Genomic DNA, 21078 nt, shown 5'->3' on the forward strand with positions numbered 1-21078 from the left:
ATCCAGAATTCAAACCATCTGTTGGACTACAAACTTTGTGTTCTTAATTTCCCCATTCTGAAACATTTCTATAGCAAAAGATTTCTCCAGCTCCTTCCATCTCTTACTCTGGCATCAAATTTATGTGTTTTGGCATAAATAATATCTTGGCGTGGTGCCGATCATTAAAAAAGAAAAAGTAAGAACAAGCATGTTTGGCCCTCAGAAGAGCCTGGGATTAAGTATGAGCAGATATTAGAGAGAATGGGCAAATCTGGCATTTTCTCCTCAACATCTTTAGCACAGAGGTGATTAAGAGCTAAGGTTTTCAATAGTAAAAGTTCATACAGCTACAATTATCTCAAACCCTTAGTAGGGCCTCATTAAGTACTTAAGTATTAATGACCAATTGAAGCCAAACATTTTTTAGGTATCTAAATGCCTGTGCCTCAGGACTGTCCAGCAAGCTGCCAACACAAGTGCCACATGAGTGGCAGGCCAATAATACTCATACTGGAATGCTCAATCACTTCCTTTCCTTCTGTTTCCAATTCCTGGCCTGTTCCTGAAGCCCTGTGTACTTGACCTGGGGGCTTATCTCCTTGCCCTCATCCACCCTTAAGACCTGACGCTTTACGTAGGTGATTTACCATAGCCTTGGCTCCCTCCCTCAATAGTCACCCTCACTTATTATTGAATCACATATTATTGTGTCAACTTCAGGAAAGGGGGTACCAGATTATTCTTCTGGGGCAGGTGCTCCCAATGGATTCTCCTCCAACAAATGAGAACCAGACACTTTCACTTAAATGGGATGCTCTATAAGAAGAATGCTAGCTAGCCCATGCCCAATTTGCCTTCTCGTAATCCTCAGCATGGTGGTGTGAGCAGATAGTGGCTACATTGAGTTGAGATCTGGGGTCAAGTCAGTTGACACTTAATCCCATTTTAAGACAGCAATATCTCACACACACACGTGCACACACAAATAGCCTTCAAGCACTAGGCAGATAGCATAAGTGAAGAACAGAGTCAACAGGAAGGGTGGGGACTGTGATGAACTAGGAAGTACCTTGCCAGCAAAAGGCATTAAGATCTATGGTTTTTGACATACTTAGTGGGCCAAATGAAAGAGTTCTGTAGCCAGTTCACAATCTCTGAATCACACAATCAATCTTTTAGCCTTGTCTAATTGTACTTCTATCAAAACTTGAATTCAGGGAAAGTAGGGTAAAGAGACACATACTAGGGGTGTGCCCTGGCCCTAATCTAGCAGGCTACCATCAATACCCTTGAAGTTCTCCCCTCTTCCCTTCAGGAAGCAATAGGCTGGCAGCAATTTCATTACAACATCAGTCATCATATTTTTCAAGAACAAATAGCAGGTAAGAACAAGAACTCAGGAACCAGGTTGCCTGGGTTTGAATCCCACTTCACCATTTACTAGCCAGGTAACCTTGGGTAACTTACTTAATTGTACTCAGATCTGTAAAATATAGAGACTAGTGGTACCGCTATCTCATAGACTTGCTGCAAATTACTTGGAACAATGCCTGGCACATAATAAAGACTCAGCGTCAGATAATTCTCACCGTGAGACCAACTGAAATGCTTCGTGTCTGCTTCTGAGAAGATAACCAGGGCACAACATACTCAGTCATCTCTCAGTTTGGCAGGGAACATTGAAATGGAAAAATCTAGAAGTAATTACATCTTCCTGGGAAAGGCATTGATGTAAATGACAGAAGAGTGGTTAAATTTTGTACACACAGCGCCGGCCCCATGGTATAGTGGTCAAGTTCGCACGTCCTGCTTCAGCAGCCCAGGTTTCTGGGTTCAGATCAGCCATGCTAGACAGCATCTCACATACAAAATAGAGGAAGACGGGCACAGATGTTAGCTCAGGGCTAGTCTTCCTCAAGCAAAAAAGAGGAAGATTGGCAATGGATGTTAGCTCATGGTGAATCTTCCTCAGCCAAATAATTAAAATAAAAAATTTCAGATACAGTCTCCACCTGAAGAAAAGGATGGGAAAAGTCCCCAGAGTGGCAGAGGAGAGCTAAAAAGGGTTTGAAACTGGGTTTGTCCCAGTCTGAAACGTGGACAAGGTAGAATGTAGAGTTGGCGCTAACCGACTTCCCTGCACTGTGAGGTTGAAGTTTTCCAGGCATCTCCCCCTCCCACAACCTCCCTCAATGTCATCTAAATTTTAAAACCCCTTGCCATCTGCACCCAAACCATGTCTTTCTCTCCTCAAAGCACCCATGCTAGAAAATTGTCTTTTCTTCCCCAACTCTAACCAATAGGGCACATTTCTGCAAAGAAAGCAGTCTGATTTAACTAAATCACAGAGTTGCATACATGACTGATCACTTCACTTGCATTTTAATTTTCATCCCCCATCAAGACTTTCCAGTCCCTCTAATATGGTGTTTTTCAAACCACAGTTCACAACCCATTGGTGGTTAAATCAGTTTAATGAGTCCAGACCAGCATTTCGTTAATGAAAAGAAAATGTTAAAATAAAACGAAAAAGAATGGGAAATAGAGTGCATACCATGTAGTAAATATATCTATATCAATATTTATATATATTGTCAACCGTGTCATAATGTACAATGTATTTCTTATTGAATGTCCATGATCAAAAAAGTTTAAGAAATACTGCTCTAAAGGAAAGCCCCATAGCCTGATGTGCTCGGGTTCTGACCTGATGGAACTCACAATTCATTTCTCTTTTCTCCCTCCTTCCCTGCCTCTCTTCCTTCTTTCCTTCCTTCCTCCATTCATCAAAAATTTATTGAGAGCCTACTGAGAGCCAGGCACTGTTCTAGGTATTAGAGGTATAAAGGGAATAAAATCCATGAAGTCCCTACTGTCATGGAGCTTACATTCTAGAAGGAGAAGTTAGGCAATAAATACACAACAAATATATGCATAACACGTAAAGTCCTGATATGTGCTATGGAGATTAAGTAGGAGTGACAGGGATGAAGGTGGCATGGTTGGTCAGAAAATGTCTCTCTCATATGGGGGCATTGAAGTAGACTTGTAAGAAGTACAGACACACACCGTGAGAATATTTAGTGACAAATGTTCCCGGCAAAGGGATCACTGGGGCCAAGGCGCTGAGATGAGAATCTGCTTGGTATTGGGGAAGAATGTCAAGAAGCTCGTGTGACTGGCGGGGAGGGAACAAGGTGAAGAGTGGGTGGAAAACGAGTTGGGGGTGGTGGAGGGAGAGATCATGTAGCCACTGTGGACAAGGCAAGGACCCTGGCTTGGATTTGAAGCAAGATGTGGACCCTCTAGTGGTTTTGGAGCAGAAGGCTAACATTGTGCTTACATTTCCAAAGGAACTCCAGGGCTTCTGGGGAAAGAAGGACTCCAGACAAGTCAGGGAGGACACCAGCTGGGACATTTTTTGTAATCCAGGAGTGACACGATAGGTGGCTCTGGCCAGAAAGGTAGGAGTGGAGGCATTAGGATGTGCTCAGATTTGGGATTTACTTTAAATGTAGATCTGACACACTGATGAGGTAAATATGAATATAAAAGAAATCAAAATGGCAAGAATAAATCCAAGAGTTTTACCTAAGAAACCAGAAAGAAGGAGTTGCTTTTCCTGAGAGAGGGAAGCAGCAAGAGAAGCAGGTTTCAAGGGGAAATCAGAAGTCGTTCTGAATATGTCAAGGTTGGATGCCTATTAAGCATCTAATTGGAGATGTCCAGAAGGCCACTGAATATATGTGCCTGGGATTCAGGAGAGAGATCCAGGATGGAGACATAGATTTGGAAGTTGTCAGTATATAACTCGTATTTAAAGCCACAAGGCTGAATGAGATCACCAAGGAGGCGCACATAAATAAAGAAGAAAAGATATTCAGACAGTGAGGTAATGTTCAAGCACATTATAATCTTCCTCATGCCCACCAGATGGCCAAAGCCCCTTTATATGTATGTAGGGAACTGTACAGAAATATCTGGACCACTGCATCAGGAAGGTTGCCATTCCTTCATTCAATAAATAGTTATTGACTGCCTACTGGTGCAAGGCATTGACAGCCTCAAAGAGCAAAGAAGATGCAAAAAACATGAAGCCTCAAAGGAAAAGAAGAGACTCACTAACGTACGGGAAACCCAAACTGATGTTATTTCCGCAGGTAAAAGAAATTTCATCGAGTCTCTCCCTGCTGCCTAAAAGGAACTCGTCCAAGAGGCTATGGACCATGAAGACCACCCGTTGGCTGGGGCTGAAGTCCATCCCCACAGGAGTCACAGTGTAGATCCTTTCCTGCCTCCCTCCCTTGTTGACTGTCCCCTCAACCCTGGCCTGCCTCACCTCCCCAAACTCCAGCATGTTCTCCCAAGGAGTGGTAGCTTGGCCAGACATGGTTAACTGCGCAGTTTTCCTGCTTCTCTATCCCGAGCATCCTCCTTTCAACGTGTTCAGTGAAAAGTGGTGTGGTTAGCTGCAGGTGTGGAGGACCAAAAGGTGACCCTAACATGCAAGGTAAACCACAAAGCCCAACGTAAGGATAGTAACAATCCCAAAGGAGGAGTAACTGGTGAATTCTCATTGCAGTGAATTGTCATGTGTCTTTAAATACCCTTGCCTAAGGCATGCCTGTTGTTCACAGCTGCCCGTCGTTGTAGATATCCTGAGGAAAATCACTCCTTTTGCCAAGCCCCGTGACTCACCGAAGCGGAAGACTCTTCTGTTTTAATAAGCAGTTTTCTTGATGCCCTCTCATATTTCTGAGAGTTTGTTCACAACGTATATGCTATGGTGAGTATGTGAGAGTGAGTGTGTATATATATTGTGAGTGTGAGTGAGTAGCATGTATTGTGTGTGTGTGAGTGGTATACGTGTATGAGTAGGTGAAAGTGTATGTGAGTGTGCATGGGAGTGTGTGAGAGTCATGTATGGTGTGTGTGAGAGTGGTTTACATGTGAGTATGTGTGAGTGTGCTTATGAGCATGTGAGTGGTGTGGGGAGTTTGTGTGTGTTGTAAATGTGTGAGTGTATATGTGTGTGTGCATGAGTATGTGTGTGTGTGGGTATGAGTGAGTGTGAGTGAGTGAGTGTGGGGGGTCGTGTGTGTTGTGAGTGGTGTGTGAGTGCATACATATGAGAGTGAGTGGGTGTGAGTGTGTGTATGTGTGAGAATGTAAGTGAGTCTGTGTGTGTTTCTCTTTCCCTCTCTGAATCTGTGTCACTCCTGTGCTGGGGCCCATATTGCAGAGAAACTGTAATAAAGCCAAGCCCCACTTGGCGGGAACTTCCTACCCCCCTGGGAGGATAAAGTAGGGCTGCATGTCAGGTGGGGCAATGAATCATTATTTAGATCCTAGTGATCAACACTAAACTAAGAGCCCAAATAAACAGTGTGAGCTAAGTTGGGTCCTCATAAAGCGTTTGCATTGCTGGGTTTCCCTTCCGGATGAAGCGATGTGTTTGCCAACTGGGGTTTCACGAAGTCACGTGTCTAAGAAAACAGCTGCCCCATTCTGCTGCCAGGGGAGCCACTGCTGTCTCCTACTCCTTCCAGATAATTTAGGCATCTCCCACTGCATTGGGAACACAGACCCACGTGTTTCCAGGAAGGAGGGGGAGAGCAGTACGAGGTCCAGGCAGTTGTCAGAGGCAAGAGGGACAGGATCCTCTGAAAATCCTGGCCCTCTGTGACAGCTTGGAGGAAATTTTAGTTACAACTGTCACTGTTGGCACCTGGCTCCATCACACTCAAGTGGAGGGCTCCTGGGCTACACTAATCAAAAAAGGAGAGGCCAAAAAACCCCACTTTAGAATTTTCAGAGAACTTGTATATGTACCAACCTTTTGATGCTCTTATCAACCCTGAAAAATGAATGGAAGCTCAGAAAATTCAGTGTCACAGAAGGAGTCTCAGAAGTGAAACTCAAGCTTAGGTCTTTAATTTTTTTTCCTAATTTTTATCATAAAAGTAACACACCCTTATGGGAATTTTTTTCAAACTGTACAGAAGAGTATAACACAAAAAGTCAAAACAAAATTGTTCATTTCTAGGATGAATCTGTCCTCACTGCTCACTATGTCTTGTATGTCCTTCCAAAAGGGTCAATCATTTGCACACAAATATATGTTTATCCTTTTTGAAAATAAAACAGGATTATTTTATACACACACTTATATGGCTATAAAACATTTCCATTTGGCTATAAAACATATAGACTGATACGAAAATGTACAATTTTCGTATCAGTCTATACGATCTACCTAGAATTCCCTTGAACCAATGCACCCCATTTATTTAACCCTTTCCTTGCTGATGAATGTCTAGATGGTTTCAACCCTAAGCTCTTGTTTTCTACACACCGGGCTCTCTTGCCAACAAACTATATTGCCCTAGTCAGAGAATGAGATTTCCAGGCCACCCTTTGGCAAAATGAAAAGTATTTGTGTGTGTAGGTATTTCTTTCTTTATTCAGCACCTGGTGACAGACGAGGCAGAAGGCCTTCGCACTCATCTCTCTCCTTTCTGAATCCCTTCCTCGTTGTCACAAACTTGGACCCTTCTCCATTCCCCTATCAAACCCTTGAACTGCTAGCAAGGAACTGGAAGACAATTTCTCAACTTCACCTGTACCTAAGACTTGTCTGCATTCTCATGCTGCTGGGAACTATTCACTAGGATATCAAGGACAATTTGATATCACAAAGACTTAACTGCTCACTGAATTTTTTGGTCTCAGTCATTGATCTGTGTCATGTAGACACAAATACAGGACGGTATAAATTAACATCTGTTTACTTTTACAAAAGGCATCTTTGATTTTTCTTCATAAAACACTCTGCCTCCTATGACCTTTTATAAAAGGGAAACTGTTTGAAATGAGCAGAAGATTCGTGGTCAGGTTTTGATGAAAAATGGTTTTTATTTTTCTATTTTGTCTGAAATGCAAACATTTAGAGATTTTAAATTGTAGTTTTATGAGCATAATCGGCTTCATTAGGGACTGAATGGGGATTCATTTAGGTTAAGGTTGTTTGCAACCTCAGTCTAGGCCCCAGGAGACAAAATATACAGTATTTTTGATGCAGAAAGCACCTGAATCGGTCCTGCTAAAACCAGTTCCAACGGCATCTGTGAACCGTGGGCAGTCAGGCCCTGGATTGTCTTTCTTGAGGAAGATCCAGTAGTTCACAGTAGCTACAAGATAAACAGTTCTTACTACCATAATTTTCAGTAGATTATCTCTCAACAAAGCTGAAGCAGAATCCACAAGGGGAGCCCAGAACTGCTTCTTTAAAATGTATTTATATTTATTGTTGCACATTACTCCATAGACATGTGTACATAAATAAATCTGTGTGTATGTATGTACACAAATGTGTGTATAATTCTCTTGGCCATCTTTGCAAAAGAGAAAGGAAGAAGGTACCCTAATCAGCTGTATAATGTAGATGAGGGGGTCCTGGACTTTGGAATTTCACAACAAAATTTTCAAAAAGTAATAGCATACACCTTGGGACCAATGGAATCTTTTATTATCATTACTGCACACACACACAAAAGAATATTTTAATGCCAAAAAAATTTCAAAAATCTTAAAATGGACTTCAATTCTTTAAAGCGAATACTAAAAACTTTATTTTAAAAACTCCCCACATTATTTTTATTATTCTCCTCTGGCCAGAGGCTGGAGAAAAACCAGGACGCAGACCAACATTTGGGTGTTGTGGGACGACAGCCTGCCTCTTACAAGCTCTGCAATCTTGCCCAAGTTACTTCATCTCTCCCAGGCTCAGTTTCGTCTTCTGTGAAACTGAGATAGTGATAGGACTTCCCTCACAGGGATGATGTGAGATGAAATGACATATCATGCTTAGAGGGTGCGGCATGGTGCCAGGTCCCCCAGAGGAGCCTTCAGCACTGTCTTAGGCAAACTCTTGAGCGACCTGCCCCTGTGAATGTGCGAAGAGTGTCCATAAACACTGGGCAGGTCCTCTTTAAGAGCAATGAACTCAAGAGGCATTGTCACTGCTGCCATGGTACTCTCAAGCAGGAAGGCTGGATGGCTAGATGTTTGGTTAGTGTCTCCATCACAAGGAGCATCTGCCTCTAGACTTCTGGAGGCTGGGGAGAGATGTCACACCTAAGTGAGAAAAGTTCTGTCTCTCTCTTCCTGGCCAAACCCTCTCTTATCTCTCCTCTCTGGGATCCCTGGCCTGCTGCCATAAGAGGATGGACAAGCTTGTTTCTCGGGTACAACTGTGACCTCCTGAAGTCTAAGACCAGAATTTGTTCATTTTTGGATCTTCAGAGCCTAGAATAGTGCCTGACATTAAGTAGGTACTCAATAAATTTTTGTTGACATGAAATTGAACTGAAAGAGTCATGTGGTCCTGTGTAAAAGGAATGAATTTCTAGCTATCTGATTCCCCTGAGTCACCAAACCACACTTTGCTGCCCCTGATTTCTCACCTACAAGATGGAAATAATTCTTCCCACTTGTCTTTTCTCAGAGGGTGTTATAAAGAGAGAACAAGAGAGACTAATTCTTTTCTTTTTTTTTAAGATTTTATTTTTTTCCTTTTTCTCCCCAAAGCCCCCCTGGTACATAGTTGTATATTCTTTGTTGTGGACCCTTCTAGTTGTGGCATGTGGGACGCCACCTCAACGTGGTTTGATGAGCAGTGCCATGTCTGCGCCCAGGACTCGAACCAACAAAACACTGGGCTGCCTGCAGTGGAGTGCGTGAACTTAACCACTCGGCCACGGGGCTAGCCCCAAGATAGACTAATTCTTAAGAAATTTTGATAAAGTTTAAAAGCAGTGGAAAAAAGTGTAATTATTTTAAGACACATCACTATGTTGCATCACTATGAGGGGATCATAGGATACTCCTGAGTTGATGAGTTTATTCATTTCCTCGTTTATACATTCACTCATTCACTCTACAAACACACGCTGAGCAAAAAGTTGAATGAGACAATACCTTGCCCTCAAGGAGCCAAGGGTCTTACGGCAGAAACCGTGGACAACGGAATTCATGCTGTGATAGACATAATTGCAGATGCCCAGGGAGACACCTAACACAACTTTCCACACAACATGACAAGAGATGACTCCTGGGGGAAGAGCAGGAGGCAAACAGATGAAATTGGAAAGAAGGGCTCTCCCAGCTGAGGAGCAGCAAGGTCAGAAGCAAAGAGGCAAGGAGCAGCATGGCGCACACTGATGCCCTGTGGTTGACATTGCTTTTGTTTTGTATTGCTTTGTTTTATGTTACTGAATGTTTTTAGTGGGGCATGCATGCTCCAGTTCACCAAGGGCCCCAGCACCACTCCATTATCCTAGCCTTACGCACTGCTTGTTTGTTTTTTTTTAAACACTGCCAGCCTGGCCCTTGGCGGCATTTAAGTCGGCAAAGCAGGGAACCAAAGGAGGAGAGGCGGAAGGGGTAGGAAAGGAATGGATTGCCAAGGTCTGGACGGGCCATGTTAAGGAGGCTGAGCTTTACCCTGAGGCCTCTGGAGTGCCCCAGAAGGGTTTCAAGCAGAAGAGTGACTTGGTCAGATTTTCTTCGTAGATCAGCGGCCACCAAATCTTTTCTGTAAAGGCTAGGTAGTAAATATTTTAGGCTTTGTGGCCACACAGTCTCTGTTGCAACTATGCAGCTCTGTGGGAGTAGCATGAAAGCAGCCACAGACAGTCTGTAAACAAATGAGCATGACTGTGTTCCTGAAAATCTTTACCGATGGATGCTGAAATTTGAGTTGCATATAATTTTCACAGATCACAAAATATTGTTCTTCTTTTAATTTTTTTTAATCGTGAAAAAATGTACCGGGCCTAGCCCTGTGGCCGAGTGGTTAAAGTTCCATGCACTATGCTTTGGCAGCCCAGTTTTGTAGCTTCAGATCCCAGGTGCAGACCTACTCCACTCATCAGCCATGCTGTGGAGGTGTCCCACATACAAAGTAGAGGAAGATTGGCACAGATGTTAGCTCAGGGCGAATCTTCCTCACACACACACACAAAAATGCACAAACTACTCTTAGCTCATAGGCTATACAAAAATAGATGGTGGTCTGGATTTGGCTGGGACCTCGGTTTGCCAGCTCCTGTTTAGATGGACCATTCTTGGAGCAGTGATGAGGATGAAAGTGACATTACAGCACTGAAGGCAGAGGCACCACTCAGGAGGCAATTGTGATGGCCCAGATGAGACATGACAGAGACATGATCCCAAGCCTTGGAATGGAAAACGGGAGGAGAATCCGATTGGAGAAACTGTGAGGATTGGATGTGGGGGATACAGTAGAGGGATGAACCAAGGATGACCTCCAGGTTACCAAAATGAATGAGTGAACACAATGTCACTATCAACTGAGAGAAACCAGGAGAAGTGGGTTCGGGGGCAGAATGAAAACAGAAAGTTCTCCCTTAGACATAAAGGCACTTTGAAGATCTTATGGGGCAAGCAGGTAGAAATGAGTAAAGCCACGGCACCAACTGAAACTGTTATTTAAAATCAACATATGGCTTATTATCATCACAGACTTTAGGGATGGAGGGACATGAAGGAGGAGTCTTGTCAGTCTCTCTGCCTCAAGAGACAATTAGACTAACCCATCTCAGACCAGTGAGAATTCCTCATTCTCTAAAGGACATTTAACCTACATCCTTCATGCAAACCATAAGCCGATTCCCTCTTCTTCTGCTGTGGGAGAGATGGAGGCCTGTGACAAACCACCTCCATGGGCTAACACTGTGAAGCTTTTTAGTTCGCCCATCTTCACAAAAATTGCTGCCTGAAAAATGTGCTCCCCTAAACAAGTTGCCAATAGTACACATGGGGAAAACCACATCAAAGGTCTTGGTGTATGGTCTTGGTGATTATCTAAGGAGCTGGTCACAGCACCCCCCAAAGCAGAGAGTGGGAATTAGCCTGAAATAGGGATTCTCAAAGTGAAGCATTCAGGCTAACTGCATCAGCACCACCTAGAAACTTGAGAAAACGCAGATCCATGGGCCCAACCCCCAGACTTACTGAATTGGAAATGCTGGGGGTGGACCCAGCAGTCTGTGGTTTAACAAGGCCTCCGGATGATTCTGATGGACCCTAAAGTTTGACCTGCAAGAGGAGGCTGCTGCTGTCCTTGCCACCATCTTTGACTAGCCCTGCCCCACCCCCTCCTCACTCTCTGGTTTCTTATGAACAGTTGATGTCAGTCCTTTCACTTTAAACCCGGCCAAGTGGACAGACCACGAGGCTCTTTCTGAGTCTGGTGAAAATCCATCCTTCATCCCAGCCTGTGCTCGCTGTGTTTTCCATTTGGCAATGTTCCCATCTCTGGAGTTGCTGCAGGATGCCGGTGGGCAAGGAAAGTCTGGGCCCAGTGATATAAACCCTGGCATGAGTACGAAAATCCACCTGGGTAAACCAGGAGATATAAGAGTTCTAAGTATTGCTGTGGTTAAGAGAACAAACTCTGGAGTCAGACTTAGTAAGTGGGAATTTCTGCTCTGTCATTTACAATGCTGGTTAACCTCAGGCAAGCTATTGAACTTCACTCTGCCTATTTCCTCACCTCCATAATGGGGATAATAAGAGTACCTTGCTCATCAAATTTCTGTGAGGATTGCATGAGTTAATATTGCAAAGCATGTTGAATGGTCCCTGACACCTAGCGCCACCTGAGCGCTATTTACTGTTATTTCTCTGCTGGAAATTCCTCCTCTACAACCAGCCACACAACACGTAACACACTTGGAGTTCGTGGGGCATCCATGCTCTGAAGATCCCCCAGAAAACTTTATCTTCTTCCTGGCCACTGTAGGCTTTGTCTCCAAAATCCTGTACAGTGCCCTAAATGGATGAACCAAGCTGGACCATAGATCTCTGACAATATTCCTTTGCTTCTTCTCTAATTCTAGGGCTAAATTTGAAGCAGGCCTAGTTGCCTTTTCTGCAAATTTCTCAGCCTGACCTTAGCCCTGTGGCTCTTATAACTCCAACAGTCCAATGATAGACAGGAAGTGAGTCCAATGAAGGAGACTTCTTCCCTGACAACAACGACTCAGTTGCTTTAAGCTGCATGGTGGCAGGGGTCGGGGGCGCGGGGTCACCTTTACCCTGAATCCCTACTGGCCCTGCAAAAGTGGATGAGGTGAGGATTCCCAAATGACTGAGATGGATGGCCTACACATGATACCAGGTTCAAAGAATTCCGACTAGGGTGGAAATGCAGCAAGTAAAGATGGTGTGTTAATGTCCTAGGGCGACTGTAACAAGTTACCACAAACTAGGTGGCTTAAGACAAAACAGACTCTCTTCTCTCACAGTTCTGGAGGCTAAAAGTCCAGAGTCAAAGAGTCAGCAGGGCCACACTCCCTCTCAAGGCTCTAGAGGAGTCCTTTGCTCCTTCCTAGCTTCTGCTGCTTGCTGGCAATCCTTGGCATTCTTTGGTTTATGTAGCTGCATTCCTCCAATTTCTGTCTCTGTCATCATATGGCATTCTCCCTGTGTGTCCGCGTGACTCCAAATCTCCCTCTCTTTATAAGGACACCAGTCATTAGACTAAGGGCCATTCTAGTCCAGTATGACCTCATCTTAACTTGATAACATCTGCAGAGACCCTATTTACAATTGAGGTCTCATTCACTAGTACCTTGGGTTAAGACTTCAGCATACCTTTTGGAGGACATAATTCAACCCACAACAGATGGCAGATGTTTCCTCTCAAGTGCGCGCTCGGAGCTGTTGAAAGGGGCATGTGTGAGAGGCTGTGTGAGAATTGGAAGCCCTCACAGGCCCCAGCAGGAAGGAGCGTGGGCATCAGTTACTGAGGCCTGCCGGGAGTGGTGGGAGGGCTCGCGTGCTCTCCTGCCAGGTGTTTGCCTCACTGATGCAGAGAATGAGAGTGAAACGCCCAAACAGAACGTCTAGGAGGTTGAATCTGGGAATTTGGCTTGGCAACAGGAGGATGCCAGCTGACTTTTGGCAGAAGAGAAGCATTGAACAGAGCTCTTCCTAAGTGCCAGGCATACGGAATAATTGGATAATGCATACATTATCTTGCATATAAGACACACTTCATTGACCTCAAGGCAGGCTTGGCCTTGACTGTGTTGACTGAAAAGGAGAAGGGACTGAGAGGAGACGGGGGAAGGGCAGGCCGTGGTGGTGGTGGGAACATGGGGTGCTGGGAAACACAGTGAGGCCCCTCTTGTCCCCAGCATCTGGGACCCTGGTGAGACACTGGGAGTCAGGAGCATGTCCACATGCGTCTGCCAGCAAAGCCTGTCCACTGGGCCAGAGGGCATGAAATCAGAAATGGGGAGGGGAGAGGGGATTTCCCAGTGCCTTCTGGGAAGAATCCAATCTGCTTAACCAGGCCTAGCAACGGTTTGAAAGCCAATCAGTCACACGTCCCAGGGTGAGGTGAGGGAAGACCAAGAGATTTCTGCAGAGTAGGGAGAAGGAGCCGCCTTCCGTCAGCTCCCCTGGCTGGCTGAAGTTCAACTTTATCGGGTTTGCCCAGCATCCAGTCTAAACAACGGTACTCTGCTTATTCATGTCCCCAATGAGGTGGGGATTTCTTAGGGAACCCATGTGAAGATGTGTCCGGAAACATGTTTCTCAAGAGAATAAACTCATCTCAAAAGACAGCAATGAGCAAGCACACAAAAGGCCAACTGGAAAAGGGTAAGCAGGGTTTTTGCCATTATTTAATAACAGACCATGCAGAAACTTAATTCAGTTCAGGAAATCAGTTATTCTCTTGCACGTATCCAAGTGGCCTGAATCTTCTGATGAAATGGATTTGAATCCATGAGCACTTGCCTGATAGAAGATTTCTCTTCTCGTTTCTCAAGACCAGAGCTCAAAATGAGAGAGAAGGAGAGAGGGAGGGAAGGAGAGAGAGAGAAAAGCTGGCCTCTAGGGAAAGAGAGAAACACTTTTAGTCCTGGCACACACTGCAGCAAGCACACAAAACCCTTTTTGTTCCAAGGCCAGACCCTGAACAATGAGCCGTAGGGGCGCCTTTGAGAAAGGCTCACGTGCCCACTGAAGCAGCGCTGACCGAGTTCCAAGCAGGGAGCCCAGGAGTTGTCTGTAAATTGGTGGAAAATGGAGTTCCATTATAAATCCCCTTAACAGGAGGTGTTGCTAGCACCTCTCCCTCTTGATGTGTGGCACTTTCACTCTCCATCTGAGAAAAGGTCCCATTCCTAGGAGGCAGTGGAGGGAGTTCAGATGGACCCCTGACAGCAGCAGTCAGACAGACAGGCCCCCATGTGTGGAGCTCTGCACACACTCCCAAGGCTGTGGCTGGATGGGGACAGCAGGCTCCCTTTCTGACTCACCTGCAGGACTCCTTTCATGCAGCCCACAGGCTGGCAGCACCACATTGAAAGCAGACTTCCGCCCCTTCCTCCAGGCACGCTCTAGGCCATTTTCTCACACCTGTTCTGCATATGCATCCTACCGCACTCTTGATTTCGACCTCTGACTTCAGACTCGCTTTCTCATGTGAGTTTCCACATCACCTCTCACCTGGCCACCACCTTTCCAACAGTCACCACAACTCCTCTCCCTAAGGATGATGTATTTCATTTCTCCTTCCCACCAGTCAGCCTCAGGCCACCTAGGGGAAACCCCCATACCCTCCTAACAGAGCCCACCCACGGTCCACACAGGCTGAATGGCCAGACATGGGATGATGGGAGGGCAAAGTGAACTGTTTGCAGATGTGCAGATGAAAATGAAATCAAGCCTTTGAAATAAAAGGCAGCCAGCCTTGCCTGCTGGCCTCTGAATGAATGATTAGAGAGAAGTGTTTATTCAACTACCGTTACCAGCTTAGGGGACCAAGAAGACTCATCCACTTAGTCATTTATGCAACAAATATTTATTAGTCACCAACAATGTGCCAGGCATGGTTCTGGACACTTGAAATACAGTGGGAAACAGGTTTTTTTGGTTGGTTGTTTTTTAAATCCCTATCTTAAAGGACTTTTTAAACACTTTGTGCAAGTACAGAAGTCCTGAGATGGAAACAAGCTTAGCGTGCTGGGAGGCAGAAAGAAAGTGACGTAGCCAGGAAAGAGCAGCAGTAGGGGCCAGTGGCAGCGAGGCAGTTAGGCAGAGCCCATGTCACAGGCCCGGAAGCCCAGGGCAGGTTTGATTTAACTCTGAGAACAGTGAACAAGAGGGTGAAGTCCTCTGAACAATGTTTTTAAAATATCAGTATATCTGCTCTATGGAAATCATTACAAGGCAGCTGGAGTGGAAGAGGGAGACAGTGAAGAGGCTACCGTAGAACTACCTATGCAGTGTAGACAACTAGAGGAACTGCCTTCAGAAAGCCAGTGGGACTCCAAGGAAGAGAGGGTGTGACAATGTGGGGTCAGAGCATTTCCAAGTGTGGAGATCACAGAGGAAGTGGCATTTGAGCTGAGCCTTGGAGATTTGGGCACAGCCAAGAGGAGAGGAATGAACAGTCTGTTCTGAACTGATGAGCAGTGAGGTGATGTTGGAGATCGGGTGTAGACAGGGATGCTGGAGGGACTGAGGTAGTGAAGGCTGGTGGGTACCAGACTCTGAGGGCCTGAACACCAGGCTGAGGCATCTGTCCTTTATTTTGTGGGTGAGAGACAGGCAGGGATTGTTCAAGAGGGAAGGAAGAGCACAGCTGTCTCTGGCAGCAGTGGGGACAGTTCTGAGAAGAGCTTAGAGCAGGGGTCTGCAAATTTTTTTCTGCAAAGGGCCAGATAGTGACTATTTTAGGCTTTGCAGCCTGCGAGCTTTCTTTTGCAACTACTCAACTCTGCAGCCATAGACAAACACGTAAACAAATGGGTGTGGCTGTGTTCCAATCAAATGCTTCTTACAGAATAGGCCTAGGGCCAGACTTGGGCTGCTGGCTGTATTTGCCAGCCCCTCCTAGGTTAGAGGAAGGGAGAGAAGTTAGCCAGCCTTGCAGAGGATGTGCAGGGGTAGATTAGACCAGCGACAGAACGCTGAGGACACAGGTTTGAGTGGCATTGTGCAGATTGCCAGAGGAGGAGAGGGAGGGGTGGGAGTTGAGGTTGACTCCAAAATTTCTAGTATCAGGCAGAAGGGCTTTGTTCATTAGCTAAAATAAAGAGCAAGCAATGGGTAGGAGGTGGGTTAAGCTGCAGAAGTAGATGAACCATCTCCCTCCCCCCACCACACACACACAGGAGAAAATGGTGGGGAAGGAGCATCTATGTTTATTGAGCAGCCAAAAGATACAAACCACCGAGTTAGTTGAGAAAGAATGATCAGAGAGGCAGGAGGACTGGCCCTTTCTCTTTTTGTTTTAAATGTCAAGGTGATGAGAACAAGTAAGCCAACCTTACAACCATCACCATTTTCTTCCCTCTTCCTATGTCTTTCTGGGAAAGATATTTTCTTTCTCAAGATTGGAAGTAGGCAGGTAGAGAATATTTTGCACTTTTAATTAATACAGATTTATCTACCTCCCAGGGCTGTTTGCAGGATTAACCCCTACCCAGTGCCTTAAGCTCCTTAGCAGACAGGCACTGTGTTCTCACCAAAGCCGGAGTCTAGATCTTTTAAGCCCGATTCACTCAGCCACTGCCTCCTCATCTCATATAACGGCCTCCTTGCTCTCTTTAAATTGGTTGGTTGGTCCGTGTGAATTTGAGTTTATCCTCTGCCTGGTCAATTAAGTGTGAAACTCCTTGATTCTTGCCTCGGGCAGGGGCGGTAAGGATATTTGTGTGGTCTGGGCACTGAGCTCTCGTTCAATCCTGAAGTGACTCTGACAACCGATGCTGCAGTCTCTGACCCCCTGGGTGGGTTTCTGAGCAACGTATGGAGGAGTTGAAGACATGGGGGCTGGGGGTGGTGCAGAGAGAATGAGCAGGGCTGGAGGATATTGATGGATCTGATAACTTGGTGGAATAGCCTGAAACCATGGTCCCTAAATTAGTCATAAGGCCTTGTTTAGAAATGGTTGCAAGAAATCACTCTGCTCACTGATTTGTAAAAGCTTGTTTTGCATAGGGTATATTAATATAAATAATTTGCATTTGGGGTTTTGTCTAGCTCAGAGCTTTGCTTTTGTTGATTTGATTTGTTCCTATGTAGGTGTCTTATTCCCTGAGAAAACCCAAAAGAACAAAGTGTTACAAATGCATCTCAGCTCTTTGAACATATTTAAAATTTCATTCCTTGCTACTTTAGCACATGTCTTACAGAGCAGCAAGGACCTGGGTAAATCAAGTAGAAAAAGACAGCAGGCAGCCTTCTCTGAGGCTCCATGAGCCGAAGTTGGTCTGCAAAAGTCCCCTTTCCTAAATGGTGCCCCACTGATAGCAGATGATATAAGGGTAGCTGTGAGAGATTGGGAATGAGGGACAAAGACCTGAGTCCAACAGCAATCCTTTGGGATTTTTTGCATCTCCAAAACTGAGCCTGAAATATACTAAAATCTACAATCTTGTTAATAGCTTTTAAAATTCATTAGGTCAGTATCTGTACTATATAGAAAACTCTCATTATTTTCAACTTTTTAAATTTGTACTTTGAATAATTCTGACTTGAGAAAAAATGCCAAAAAGCTGTTTCCAGGTAGTCTTTTTGCAGAAATTGTCTAATCAAATCGTTAATCCCCTCTGAGTCATGGAGGTGAGCTCACCACTTCCTTCCCAAGCCCACTGTCTGACTTGGGAGTCCCCCGTTGGACCTGGATGGAGTGTGTCCATTTGGATGGGATAAAATTGCATCTCCTCAGTCTATTATTTAGCCAGCTCACAAAGTCTAACCAGTCACCCATGCCCCCTTGCATTAGAGAAAGTTGACTCTCACTCAAGAATCAATTAGATCTACATATTTGCCCAAATCAAACAAGCTGAGACAACACTGGATTCAGAGTGGGAGCTGGGGAGCTGAAAGGGACTGAGGAAGAGACACTCTTTCAAGAAACCCTCCTGCGAATAACAGAAACTGAACATTAGCAAATTCATCTGGAAATGCTTGAAGGTATTTTTAATGTTTCCAAAGTTTAAATATGACAGAGAAAAGAAAAAGCACCCATAATTTTAATAGTTCAAACTTAGATTTACTAAAGGAAATGGTAAATTTCTAAGAACTTACTTAGAAAGACCACATACCTCAGACAAGTATGATTCAAATTCTGCCAATGCTGACATTTCTATCCCACCCAAGTAGCCACAAAGAAATCTCCATGTGTGTTTTCTTCGAGGGTGAGTGTGGGACTCATTTTAATGACTGTATCATAGTCAGGGGCTTCAGTTTTTAACGTGATAGTTCAATGCTGATGAAATCCTCTAACAACTTACTGATACTGACTCATATCTTGTTAGAAAATTCCCACTCACATCAAGTTTCAGTGATTTGGGAAAGTTTTTTTTTTAATCTATGGCTTCAATGAATACATAACGTGAATGTGATTTTAACATTTTATGTGTTTCCAAGATAAAGTTATTTATTCTATTTGATGGCACTCATAAAAAAATGGCTTTATTCACTTGAAACAACTCATCTGAAATAAAGCTATCTAACTCCATAGTCCTTCTTATTGAAACTCTCATTAATAGCCTCTTGTTTCTCCAACATGTCTTTTCTAATAATCAAACAGCTTCACTCTTTAAATTTTCAAATATTCTTCATTTACCTTGCGGGAAGAAGGGTTTATAGGAGTAAATAGAATCAATATATTAACTGTATATTGGTTATTTAAAGAGTATATTGGACTAATCACAAGATTAATTAATAGCTCTTATTATAGACAATTTTATTAACAAGTAAATTCCAGCGGCAAAGATGTCCAAATGGCTGGCCGCCAAGGAGAGGAGAATCACCTGCATATTTCATGAAGTTAAAGGGTACAAGAGTCCAGAATGAGTTTGACAATTCTTGGCAACAAATTTTATCCATAAAAATAAAATAATAATAACAGTAACGCTGTTCCTTTGATCGAAAACGTTCTGCCTTTGGGTCCTGATACTCCTTAAGTATTAGTAATTTAGAATTAAGAGCAAATAGCCCATAGGCAGACAGATTCATAATGAGCAGATCCGGGAATGGCACAGTCCCATTTTTGCCGAGGAAAGGACAGAGCACAGGCAGCACCAGCTCTAAAACTGAGACAGGGCTTCCTGCAGTGGCTCTGCGTTACTCAGTGCACCACCTGACCAAACCTCATCCACTCTCCAGGTGTATTCTCTTCTAGGTAAAATGGCAACAGCAAGCCAAACCTGACTACCTCAAGGGTTTCATCGGAGTCTTCACAGCCAATAATAAAGGTGATGCCAAGTATCATAGGTGGATATTGCCTATCTCACCTTTTCAATTTTTCCCAAAATGCCCTCAGAATTATCTTCTTAAAACAAGTCAGATGCTGTAACTTCTGTCTGCAGAGACTCTTAGTTGCCATTACCTAGAGAGTGAAGTTCAAACTCTTCACAGCGTCTTCAAGATCCTCCACAATATGTGCTTCTCCTACTGCCTCTCTCTATGTCCCCAGGCCAACCACACCAAATTGGCACTTTTTGAACATTTCATGCATTTTCATATCTGGGTCTTTGCATCAACCATCTTGTCAGCTCCTGCCAAAATCCTCCTCCTCCTCAACAATCAATCCAGATGCAACATTCCCTTAAAGATGTTGTCCCTGCCATCATTCATTCATTCAATGATTATAAAGCGCTTTTTAGGTGCCAGGCATCATACTTGTATAATTTTATTCTCCCTGCAATGGCATTTTATGTGTATTTCTAACATAGCGCTCATTTCAGTCTGCTTTGTGGGATTTTTATTACTTTAGCACTATATTGGAAGCCCTTTGAGGAAAGAAACGATTCACTGCTCATCTCTATATCTCCATGCTAGTACACAGAAGGCACTTGACAAATGTTTGTTGAATGAATAAACCACGTTTTATTCATCTTGAAATTCTGACAGTTTTGTTATTAAGGCAACCACATGAGCTTAATGGCACCTCATATGCTCTGAATGGATGAAGGGCAATTTCTGCCACTTTTCCTTCTAGGAATGAGTAGCTACAAGTCACAAATATGAAGGCTTTGGATCTTATTTACTACCAACTACAGCAACCACTCTCTCTTCTGATGCTTTCTTCTCCTTCCCCATCCCCGTTATTGTCTAGGGGCCCTGAGGGGAGCAAAGTTGAGACTGTGGCCAATCTTCCTGATTTGCCCTCCCCAAAGACAACCAGGCTTCTAACTTCATGTCCAAAATCTCTCCATTGGATGGCTTGCCCTCCTCCATCAAGCTGACCCATCAGAACTAGGTTTTATACCCCAAGCCTTGCCAAGATGATGAATCAGGAAGTTGTAGACTCATAATAAACATCCAGCACAAATTTTAGAAACATTTTTTCAGAATTATAAAGCTCAAACATATGGAGAGGGTGTATCAAGAGTGTCTCATAACAAACAGCAATAATAAATAAGGCAATTGGTAGAAAAAAAGAGCACCACCCACACAGAGCAGGTCCTTAAGAATTTTAATTTAAATTACTGGGTCAGCTTCATTCTGGAGAATTGTGGTACTTTTTAACCTTCAAAAACCCACTTAATCCCAATAGGAGGCAAATGATCCTCAGAGAAGTCAGCATCCCTTCCTGCTTTCCTGGGTCTCCTTCCTCCTCATTGTCAATAAGTAGCATCGATTTTCCATCTGGAACTCACGCTGAATATGGGTTCTTGCTCTTTGATCATCTTTTCCCTCCTTAACACCATGAGGAGAAACACAATGGCGTGATTTCTGTGCAAAATTGTGGCCCAGTGGCTGCAAGAGGCAAAGGTCTTGTAAAATAACCAGTCCTGCAAGTACCCTATTGTCCAGAGTGTTGATGAAAGAGAGAAAGGAGGTAATAAACTGGGTTCAGATTAAGAGGAACTGGAGACGTATTTGTATGGTAGGAGTGTGTGTCTTAGGAATATACTGGAGAGGTGAGGAAGAGAGAGGCTGGAGGAGATAATTTCTCAACTCTAAATTATTGACTGTCACGGCTAAAGGTCCAGCATTCTAAGAACCCCTCACAATTACTGTCCAGGTGTCTTTGAT

At 44.1% G+C, this 21078-nt stretch overlaps 1 protein-coding gene across 4 annotated transcripts in view; it reads right to left on the minus strand.

Moving 5' to 3' along the window:
- NCKAP5 (NCK associated protein 5) overlaps positions 1-21078 on the minus strand; it is a 918003-nt gene that overhangs the window by 842317 nt on the left and 54608 nt on the right. The window lies entirely within an intron of this gene.

Source organism: Equus caballus, chromosome 18 (genome assembly GCF_041296265.1).
Source record: "Equus caballus isolate H_3958 breed thoroughbred chromosome 18, TB-T2T, whole genome shotgun sequence".
Lineage (NCBI taxonomy): Eukaryota > Metazoa > Chordata > Mammalia > Perissodactyla > Equidae > Equus > Equus caballus.